Genomic DNA, 11,283 nt, shown 5'->3' with positions numbered 1-11,283 from the left:
ATACCATATATTAAGAAAGGATTTCAGATAATGTTATGTATGCAATCAAATAAGTAAATACTAGAATAAAATAAAATATGGGAGCATATAGCATTCTAATGAAAAATTTAGTTTTAAAGAAAAGACAAGATAGATCTTCTGACAACATATTTACCTCATACTCCATAGCGTAGTGACAATGATCATTTGATTAAGTTCTTTAAATTAGTCCTTGGATAGCACATCATACCAATTAAGTAAGAACTGACTCCCTAAATGCTGTGTCGATAAAAAAACTTATTTGGAGCAGAATTATTTTTATTTTTACTTTTATTTTTTGCATATGAAAATTTATTACTATGGTGTTTTCACCATTAAAATTTATGATCTTGGTCTTTCCTTCTTGTCTTTGTGTAGGGCCAAAACAGAGACATTGGCTACTTTGACAACCTTAAAGCAGACTCCAGGAATATCACCAAGAGCGTGACTTTTTAGACCAAATCCAGGACCAGAACTTCACCGTTTTCCTCAATAAAGTTCAAGCAACCATCATTGGGTACAAAGGCTCTGATTTTCTTGCCATTCTTGATGCGCTGGACCCTGACACATTTCCTAATGGCAGAATTTGGCTGTTTGGCTTCAACTCCCACTTTTTCCAGCACAATTCCTTCTGTGGGAGAAGCACCTCCAAAAGAGTTGGCCTTCAGGGCTGTGCCTAAATGGACTTTCTTGGTGTTTATCATGCCACTTCTGGTCTCTTCGGTGACTACAGAGCTTCCTAGCAGTATGAAGTACATGGCACTTGCCCGTCCTGCCAGTGCCAGGGGCCTCAGCAAAAGAGAGACTTTTAAACTTTTTAGGAATTATTTATTCATTAAGTGCACATTGTGTTTTGGATGATTCTGAAGTGGATGAAACATTTTACCATAGAAATACTTTAATGCTAATAGAATTCTCATCCACCCTTGAATTTGAGTTTTATTTTACTTTATATTGCCAACCTATTTATGAACAATATTAACAGTTATTTACATAGGGCTACATGATGACAATTGTTCACCCATTTTAGGATATCTATGGGTACTTAAATATCCAGAATTTAATTTGAACATGGATTCTGTTTATAATATTTGTTTACATTGTTGCAGGTGGAGAGATTTATAAAACAATTTTCTGAGTTCTCTTACCTTGTCACATAGATTTTGCTAAGACTCTGCAATTTTTGTGGAATGCATTGCTATTGCATTTTCTGTAAAAAAGTACTTTGAATAGTTTTCGGGATGTTATTGTAAGGAAAAAGTTAGGCCATAATTTTTACCTTTCGTAATCTTCAAACTAGCATTAAAATAGACTGTTTCTACAAAAATATAATATAGAGAAAAAATGAAATCTCTTTATTTATATTTTCCTTAAACCAAGTAACTCTGGAAAATATGTACTATTATCTCCAATGTTCAGTTGAAGAACCAGAAGAAATAGAAATAGTCTGAGTCACACAGGTAGAAGGTAAAAAGCTTGGATCTTCCTAGTCCAAATTCATTGTGTCCTAGCCAACTCTCAAATCTATATGACACTCCCATTCCTACACTGAAAGAACTTTCCCAGGAGGAAAAGTTCTAGAGTCTTAAAGACATGGAAGAAATATGCACTACTCATGAATGCAACCTTGTTTTTCTCCATCTATATGCTCTTTGAAATATGTAACTCATTGGTGAGTTTGGTTAGATTTGAAGCACTCCAGTGTCCATCAGTAAAGTTTCCTCCTTTTCAAAACTTGTTCCCCTACTGGTTTTTAAATACTATTTATTGATTTTATTTCTACTACTCTGTGCTATCAAGTCTGTCTTATAGGCTGGGTGTGGTAGCTCACGCCTGTAATCCCAGCACTTTGGGAGGCCAAGGCAGGTGGATCACCTGAGGTCAGGAGTTCAAGACCAGCCTGGCCAACATGGTGAAACCCCACCTTTACTAAAAATACAAAAATCAGCCAGGCATGGTGGCATGTGCCTGTAGTCCCAGCTACTTGGAAGGCTGAGGCAGGACAGTCTCTTGAACCTGGGAGGCGGAGGTTGTAGTGAACCAAGATTGTACCACTGCACACCAGCATGGGTGACAAAGCGAGACTCTGCCAAAAAAAAAAAGAAAATATTTCATAGACCTTGCTTACTAAACTGCCTTTCCATTACACAGTTTTTTCTCAGGGTGCCCTTCTTAAAGTTCCTATTTAATTAGACATATTCTGCTTGGGTTATCTCGCTACCTACAATGAAAGATTCAAAATACCTATTGCTAACTCAGACTTTTTCTTCTAACCTCCAGACTAACATTCTAATTCATCTTTCATGTAAAAAATACCATGTCAAAAATCAAAAGGAATCATATCCCTCATATTTCCCTAGGCTGTTGTGTTTGCTACATAATAAACATTCAACCATGTGCTCAGTGCCAAGTCATAAATCTTAAAATATTTTTCACTTCGTCCTCCTCTATTTATTAATTACAGGTAATTAATTATTCTATTAAGTAAACTTTATACAGTTTTCTTAATGTGTTCTAAGACATTCAGAGAACGATTGTTTTCTGCACTGAGGATACAGCGGTAACACTTCATGCATTCCTGGATATTTTGCTCTAGGTTATGAGAGAGATATTAAACAAATAATCAAAAAACAAACAAAATAAAACAAAAACCAAAACCATGAAAGTCCAGCTATGTTGAGAGCTTACAAAGAGAGCTATTTAATTCCAGGAACACATTTAATGGAACGTTTAGCTTAATCAGGGAAATCAGGAAAGGCTTTTCAGGGAAAGGGAAACTTGAGGAGATCTGAAGTATGAGCAATGAGTTAACTGGTTTATAAGGTAGAAAAGGGAGAGTTCCAGGTGGGGAACTGCAAGTGGAAAGCCTGTCAGGCCAGATAAAGCACAGTGAGAGCAGTTCAGAAGACAGAGTTGCTGGAAAAAAATTAGACTGGGGGAAGCATGATGACAGATGAGATGCAGAATGAAGCGGAGCACACGTGGCCTCATAGAACTTCTAATGGTTCTATGAGAAATGGTGAACTATTTGAGTTTTTTTTTTTAATAATCTACCTACATATTTGTAAAAATTCTCATAATGATTCCTTATATTTAGTTAACAAATCCTATCTCCATTACCTTTTTTTTTTTTTTTTTTTTTGAGACCGAGTCTCACTCTGTCTCTCAGGCTGGGGTGCAGTAACTCAAATGCTCACTGCAACCTCTGACTCCCAGGTTCAAGTGATTCTCACGCCTCAGTATCCCAAGTAGCTGGGACTACAGGCTTACCTCCCAGCATGCCCAGCTAATTTTTGTATTTTTAGCAGAGACAGGGTTTCAACTTGTTGGACAGGCTGGCCTTGAACATCTGACCTAAGTTGATCTGCCCCACTTGGCCTCCTAAAGTTCTGAGATTACAGGCATGAGCCACTGCACCTGACTGATATCTTTTTCTTTGCTTAAAATGTTCCTCAATCATGTTGCACTGGGGCTAACTCCTACCCAATACCACTGAGTTGCCAACTGCACTGTGGCTCCTTCCCTTATCTTCCAGTCTGACTTAAGTAGAAGTCTTAGCTTCCTTTTGGGTATACCTTTACATTAATGTCATTATACTATATTACTTACTTTTAAAAGTCTTAAGTCAACTCCTTGAGGGTAGCAACTATATTTTCTTTGCATCCTTCTTTATCAGCACAGTGCTGAGGATGTATAGGTTATAAAACAGATGTCTGTTAAATAAATAAACAAATGCAACGAATCAAATCAGAGCTAACAGCAGATGAAGTAGGGCAAAGTTTTATTCTTCAATAAGCTTGCAGTGTAGTGAGAATGGACGACAAATGGCTATAGCAAATGGAAAATCTTCTGAGGAAAGTATGCAAGTTTGCATATAGCTGGATGCATTGGCGAAAGATTCCAGGAGTAGGTATTATTTTAGATGGGCTTCTAATTACCATCATCAGTATTTCTACAGCACAAAGATGGATTTTCCAAGTTGAACTGGGAAGTTCAAGGCCATATATACCCAGGAAACAAAGTCCTTGTCAGTTCATATGGGCACAGGTAGGACTTTTACTAGGCTCAGAATTATGTGTGTTAGTGTATGAGTAAGCATGAGGCTTTGAGGGATTTGAGCATGAGACTTTCATGAATATTAATGTTTCAAAAAGATCCAATAGACAGATTGATGTGAGGATTAACTTTAGATGAATTTGGAGATAATGAGACCATTAAGAATTCTTACAACAATACTTTAGGTCAGAGGATGACAAATGTTTTCTGTGAGAGGCCAGATAGTAAACATTTTGGGCTTTGTGGGCCATATTGTCTTTATTACAACTACTCAACTGTATTGTTGAAGAGTAAAAGCACCATAGATGATATGCAAATGGACAAGCACGGCTGTGTATCAATAAAAAATTATTTATGAGACAGGTGGCAGGCCTGATTTTACTTGGCCATAATTTGTTAGGTGAAAGCTAATAAAAGTCTAAACTGGACTGATAGCAGTGAAAATGGAAAATAAGGGATATCTGTAAGAAAATCATAGAAGAGGAATATATAGCACTGATTTCTTATAATGTGAGTGGCAAAAAAAAAAAAAAGAAAAGAAAAGAAAGCGAAAGCAGTTAAAAATGACACCAAGATTTGAGACCCAGTGACTGGGAGGCCGATGGTGCCATCAAGAGTAATAGGCATGTTAAGAAAGATGCTGTTTTGAGAGAGAAGATGATTATGTATGTAATAGAGAAGCCAGTTAACAGAAGAAAGTGTGTAGTACTAGGGGCAGTTCATTAAGCTATAAATAATATCAAAAACGCCACAGCCTGTACCACATGGTGATGAGTTTTTATACATTTTTTCCAACTTTTCAATGTTTACATTGTAAATAATGAAGAGGTATATGAGTTTTTGTTAATATTTTAGCATGCTCAATATGGTTTTATTAGCATTCTATACAGAATGCATTGCTCTTTCACCCATCCATCTGTGATATAAAATAAACTGGGCTATTATAAAAAGCATTTATTTCAGAAAATAGTAACCTATTTCTTGCTATAAATAAATCTTCAATATATGGTGCTTGAAAAATGGGACTGTATTCTTTTTTCTTTACTCAGAATTCAAGAGGATTTAATTTTGATTTTAAGCAGTCAAACTGAAATAAGATTAACTATAAACAATTTTTCTCCATTTCTTTTTCTGGACAGGCAAACTTTACTATGCATTTCAATTAGAAACATACTTGTCAGGTGGTAAGGAGAAAGGAATAGGTGAGCCAGCAATGGAACAGGACAGGCTTCTTTAATAAGTCTTCTTCCTGAAAAAAAACAATGATTTGGACATGAATTATTGAAAGCCACACTGAAACTAGTCAGCAACATTGAAATAGTGTTCAGTACACCTGAAACCTGTGTAGGGGAATTATTTTAACTTCTACTTCTTAAATATCTGTAAAATTTCCTTGTTAAAACGGGAGCTAGAAATAATTTCTTTAAAATTCTACTTCATTAGGAGGCGCTTGTAAACATTGCTATTATTATTCTCTAATGCATGGAAAGTTTTGACCATAGCTAAATTTTTTTCTTCCAGCTATAACATCAAATACCTAGGACTCAGCTGCTTATGCCTTTATTTATTTATTTATTTATTTATTTTATTTTTTTGAGATGGAGTCTCGCTCTGTCACCGGGGCTGGAGTGCAGTGGCCAGATCTCAGCTCATTGCAAGCTCCGCCTCCCGGGTTTACGCCATTCTCCTGCCTCAGCCTCCGAGTAGCTGGGACTATAGGGGCGCGCCACCTCGCCCGGCTAGTTTTTTGTATTTTTTAGTAGAGACGGGGTTTCACCATGTTCGCCAGCATGGTCTCGATCTCCTGACCTCGTGATCCGCCCGTCTCGGCCTCCCAAAGTGCTTATGCCTTTTTATAAGTTTTCTATCCCCCTTTTTTTCTATTACCATTCAATCTCATTATGTGTAACCTTTCCCAAAGATCTATTCAGACTTCGGAAACAATTCACAAATCCTATTTCAAGTAGATCGTTGATGTGAAATGTTTTATTCCTATTGTGAGTCAAACTGAATGACTTCTTCGGGAAGACCTTTTATATCTTAAACACTCTAAGGGAAATATTTTCTCTATGGAATTTTAAGAGAAGAAGTATGAAACAGTTGTTCGCTGTGCATTTGAAAAATATACTGCTGGCCATGTGTAGTGACATTTAAAACACATTTAAATTATGCCTACTTCTTCTCTGCCTTATTATATGGAATAAAATTAATCATTTATCAAAGTTGGAGTGATGGCAGATAATACCTTGTTCTATTATTCCATAAACAGATCTGAATATATTTGATATACCATAGAAACTATACCAAAGACATATTTGAAATTGAAGAAGACAATGGAAATTAAGGCCTGTGTGTGTTGAGGAAGAGGGAGCTCATGTAAATACTTTTAAGTGTCTTCCCTGTTGTACTAAATTTTAATGACATCTTTGGGTAATTGAACTTTAAATGAAAAAGAAATCAGATAATACGATGTGGTGTTTAATATTTTCTTCCAAACAATTAATTATATAAACCACCAGAAAAGAGTTTAAGTATAAACAAATCATACAAAATATTTTTATAGCAATGATCATAAAATTGTGGTATGAGTACCCTTGGCGGGGAGGGTCAGGAAGACTTCTCACATGGTAAATGGGCACAGATAATTGTAAGGATAACAATTGTTAGATTTTGAACCTCATTATGTATCCTTTTGTATGGGTGAGGCCGTCATGCAGGTTCTCTTTTCCTGTGTTCCTTTCATAATTACCCTCTGACTTTTACAGCAATAATTTTCATTTGATGACCTTTATTTGTTCATTGTTCTGTCTAATAATGCACTGTTTCTAAGGACGGAAGCAGCAAAGTATTAGTCATAAAACTCCCGACAAAGCCCTATATCTTATCTATCCAAGCATCTATATATCATCTATCCAGCTATTATCTAACTATTTATGTATCTTAGAATTAGAATTCAGAATTGAAATTATCCTCATTGGATGAATATTGACATATATTTACTTGAATTGGAAATTAATTCAGGCTTTTTCATTTTGTGTTTGTTTTTTGAGACAGGTTCATGTGCTGTCACCCAGGTTGGAGTTCAGTGGAGCAATCATGGCTCACTAAAACCTTGACCTCCAGGACTCAAACAATTTTCCCGCCTCAGATTCCCGAGAAATTGGGACCACAGGTGCGTAGTCACACTTTTTCTGACAGGAAGAATGCTACTATGGTTTTCTATGACAGCAGGTCTAGCTTTGAGTATTGGTTATATGTCAGACATTTTATTTTTATAATGATTGAATGATCCAAAACATCAGTCCCAAGGTTACAAAGCATATGATACTAAAGAATAATTTTATCAAAAATTACATTAATGATATTTTAATTTTCTCAAACCTTTCTGAAAGCATCTGAATAAAAATAGTACTTCTACATGAAAGAGAAATAGGCATGAATAACAGTTATTTCATATATCTGAGTAAAGCTTCATTTGGAATAGTTAACAGAAGTTGAGAAAATAATAGATTCTAAGGAAATACATTTCAAGCCAGGTGATTTCCAATCATTGTAGTCACTGAAAATGAATTAGAAGCTAATGATACGTCAGCTAATATTTTTCATAAAGAAATATTATTTAATTGGTGTTCTTAACCAGCATTTAGTAGCAATCAACCTATATGGTCTTACACCAATGTATATTTTGGAGAGGATGAGGTCTTTGAAAAAACAAATTAAGGGAAAATCTGATAAATGATTTAATTCAATTACTATAATCATCCTAGATAATTCAACTATAATAAATATAAAACAATATTTTATTAATATATTTCACTTAGTTTTAGGTTCACGGAAAAATGGAGAGGAAGACACAGAGATTTCTCACATTTCTCTTACCCCCATGCTTTACACAAGCATAGCCTCCCCATTATCAACACCCCTATGTTTATATTATCACTTTATCATTTTCCCTCTGTTCGGTACTAATACGACTTAAGGAATAGTCAAATTCACTGTGCCTATAGTATTTCCCCAATTCCTCTTCTCCCATTATACAAACGACTACATTATTACACCAGCAAGGTGTTTGCCTCCAATAGACATTTTTTCAAGTTACTACCAGTGAAATATTTAGCAATTGGGTCACCATTTTTGCACAAAACTACTCGTGTCCCACAGTTTACTCACAATTGGATTCTTCTTGCCAGCCAGGATGCAAGTGAACCAGTTCTAAAATCTATCATTTTTACTTATTTTCTTGAATCACTCTCGATACCAACTTTGTTCATGGCATCTTAGAAGAAGATCTCAAGATATCATTAGACATAAATGAGAATTACTGTGGTAAATTCCTGTGAAGGTTAAGGAGAGAGGACTCATGAGTGATGAAAAAAGCCTTTACAACATAATGCACACATGTCACCTATGAAAGAAGAGAAGGGAAAAAGGAGGATGAGCTCAGAAGAGTTTGTGTTGTAGAACTGCTTTGACAGAGTTGATTGGGAGAGCTTAGGAATGGTCTGTCATTAAATGAGTGCCATATTGGGCTGAAATGTTCCATCTGTAGTACTCCCTGGTACACTCAGTCATTGTCTTGCAGCAGCCTTGAGGAAATGAAGCCTCAGATTGAGCCCCATGGAGAATCTGAAGGTGTGCCGGTCGGGCGTTGTGAGTTTTCCTGAAATTGTAGGCCTTCTTGAAGGGAGATCTGTACGATACACACCCATGGACAGACAATGGAATTTTAAAAATTCCCACACAACCCAATCACTTAAGTATATATTATGTTCTTTTTATAAGCTATAAATAGGGAATTAGTTCAAAAAGACAAAGCAAGAAGGAAGTGTGGCATTAAAAATTGGCTGGAAAATTTGACAGGAGAGAAGAAAATAAAAAGGAGAGAAACAAAAAGATAAACTTATAGAAATTTAAACTGGAAGAAATAATAGGCATAGTCAAAATTTTTATATTTGAAAAAGAAACCTGAAAAATGGAAAAATTAAGATTGCAGTGCTGACATTTACCTATTTATTTATTATACTATTCATATACAAAAGGAAATGATATGAAATACAACATTATTTTACAGAGTTTGAAATAGATGATATAAAACACTCTAGGTTTGTAGTTCTAAGTAGTCATTTCAAATCCTTGTTTGTATGTCTTTTTTATGCTCTATGTATCAAGAATTATGTCAGAAAAACAAACACTTGGACTGTTCTTAATAGCAGAAGAATACAACTAGCTTTGAAGATTAATGACATGTAAAGAACATATTGAATAGAAATAAAAAAAAGGTTGAGGCTCCTTTATATAAATTTTTTTGGAAACAAGTCTCTTATCTGTATAAAAGTATTAAGTCTAAAGAAACTTTTCCACAATAAACTAGGATATGGCACAACCACTGGCTGGCTGTGCATGATCTTCTTTCATAAATGACAGTGTATCTTCCATTGACCTATCTTCCCATGAATAAAAATTGTAAACACTGGAAAAAATTAACAAACAACCCTTTGAATGCACAGGGGAGCAATGAAGGACAGGCAGAAACTGGAGTGGGCTCTTTAATGCAAACTCCTGGCATACGTTATATCCTCAATTGTAATTTTAGAGGATTTCCTATTTTATCTGAATTAGTAGCAGTAATAATGGCAGTGAGATCTCTGATAATTATGACTAGATAGATAGTAATTATGATAAAATCTCTATGACAGATTTTATCTCTGAGAGAGAGTTTGTTGAAGCCCAGCCTATGAATATCATCTTAGTTCACCGTAGCTGAGAGGGCAAAACCTGTAGCACTCACTGTAAATTTCTGAAGCTTGAACAGCTTTTTAATGAGATCTTTTCCCATCTCCCATCACAGATAATGACACTTTCCTCTCAGTTCAGTACAGTGATGAGATGAAATTCCAACAGCAATAGTAACTGCAATGGTGACATAAAGAGTTAAAGACAGGAAATGCTATTGCAAGGCAGCATCTTGGAGGGCTGAACAGGCCTGAACTATGTAATCCTGATGGAGGACCAGCAAACATGATCCACAAACTGGCTAGTTCTGTGGACAATGGAATTGCATCCTTGCCTCTTAGAATATTTAGGGAAAATTTATTGTAATGTATTAGACTTCCCAAAATTCTGCAGTGGAACATTCAGAACATTACAAGTTGGAGACAAAGGTTAACATGGCCTGCTTACTCACAAGCTTGGAAGGCCTATAATATAAGGCTCAATTACAGTATATTATTTGCTGAGGCTCTTAAAATTTCTGATTAATTTTGTGTAAACTCTAAGTGGAATTCCCAAATGTCAAAATCGTGAACATTCACATTCACATACAGCCTCTAAATTGAGTTATATTGGTCAACAATAAAAGAAAAATATTTTAAAAGCAATGTTATTATGTTTCATGCTGGATAGTTCTTAAGAATGTTGCGGAAGTATTTTTGAAAATCTACATTGCAAATTTAATCTGGAGATAAGAGATTAGCTAATGATATCATTGGAATGAAACTTGAAAGTCTCATTTTTGAATGTCAGAACAAGGATGGCATAAGGAAAGCCTAAAGGCAGGACCTGGAGAACACTGGTAGGTATAGCAAGGTTACTAGGTTGGTGGTCATGGTCAGGAATATATTCAAATGCCAGTTGATAAAGAAGTATTAAATCCCACTTTGGGAGGCCTAGGCAGGTGGATCACTTGAGGCCAAAAGTTTAAGACGTGGCAAAAACCCTTGTTTACTAAAAATACAAAAATTAGCTGGGCATGGTGGCACATGCCTGTAATCCCAGCTACTTGAGAGGCTGAGGCACAAGAATTGCTTGACCCTGAGAGGTGGGGGTTGCAGTGAGCCAAGATTGCACCACTAAACTCCACCCTGGGTGACAACGAGACTCTGTGTCAAAAAAAAAAAATCCAGACAGTGTGAATTACAAGGACAAAGTCTACAGAGCAGAAGGCTGATTCTAAAATGAAGCTCAACTTCCTAAATGGTAATTTAATAAAAAAAAAATTAAAAAAATTCAGAGCTGGAAGTAAATGAGGACATAAAGAGAAAACACTAAAATACACCAAAAAAGGTCATGTAAAAAAAAAAATTAAAAGTATTATCAACATTTGAGAGAATTGAAGATATGAATACAATGGGATCCAGGTAAAATTCCAAAGATGAAATAGAATTTCAGGTCTCTTGGAAACCACATACAGCAGCTAAGGGAAGATTTTTC

At 35.5% G+C, this 11,283-nt stretch overlaps 1 pseudogene; it reads right to left on the bottom strand.

The window, feature by feature from the left end:
* Positions 1 to 360: 360 nt before the first annotated feature.
* Positions 361 to 11,283, bottom strand: part of LOC105513717 — an 18,480-nt pseudogene continuing 7,557 nt past the window's right edge.

The sequence above is a fragment of the Colobus angolensis genome, unplaced genomic scaffold, assembly GCF_000951035.1.
Source record: "Colobus angolensis palliatus isolate OR3802 unplaced genomic scaffold, Cang.pa_1.0 Scaffold235, whole genome shotgun sequence".
NCBI classification, from domain to species: Eukaryota; Metazoa; Chordata; class Mammalia; order Primates; family Cercopithecidae; genus Colobus; species Colobus angolensis.
The sequence above is the reverse complement of the archived record's forward strand: the minus strand, read 5'-3'. Positions and strand labels throughout refer to the sequence as shown.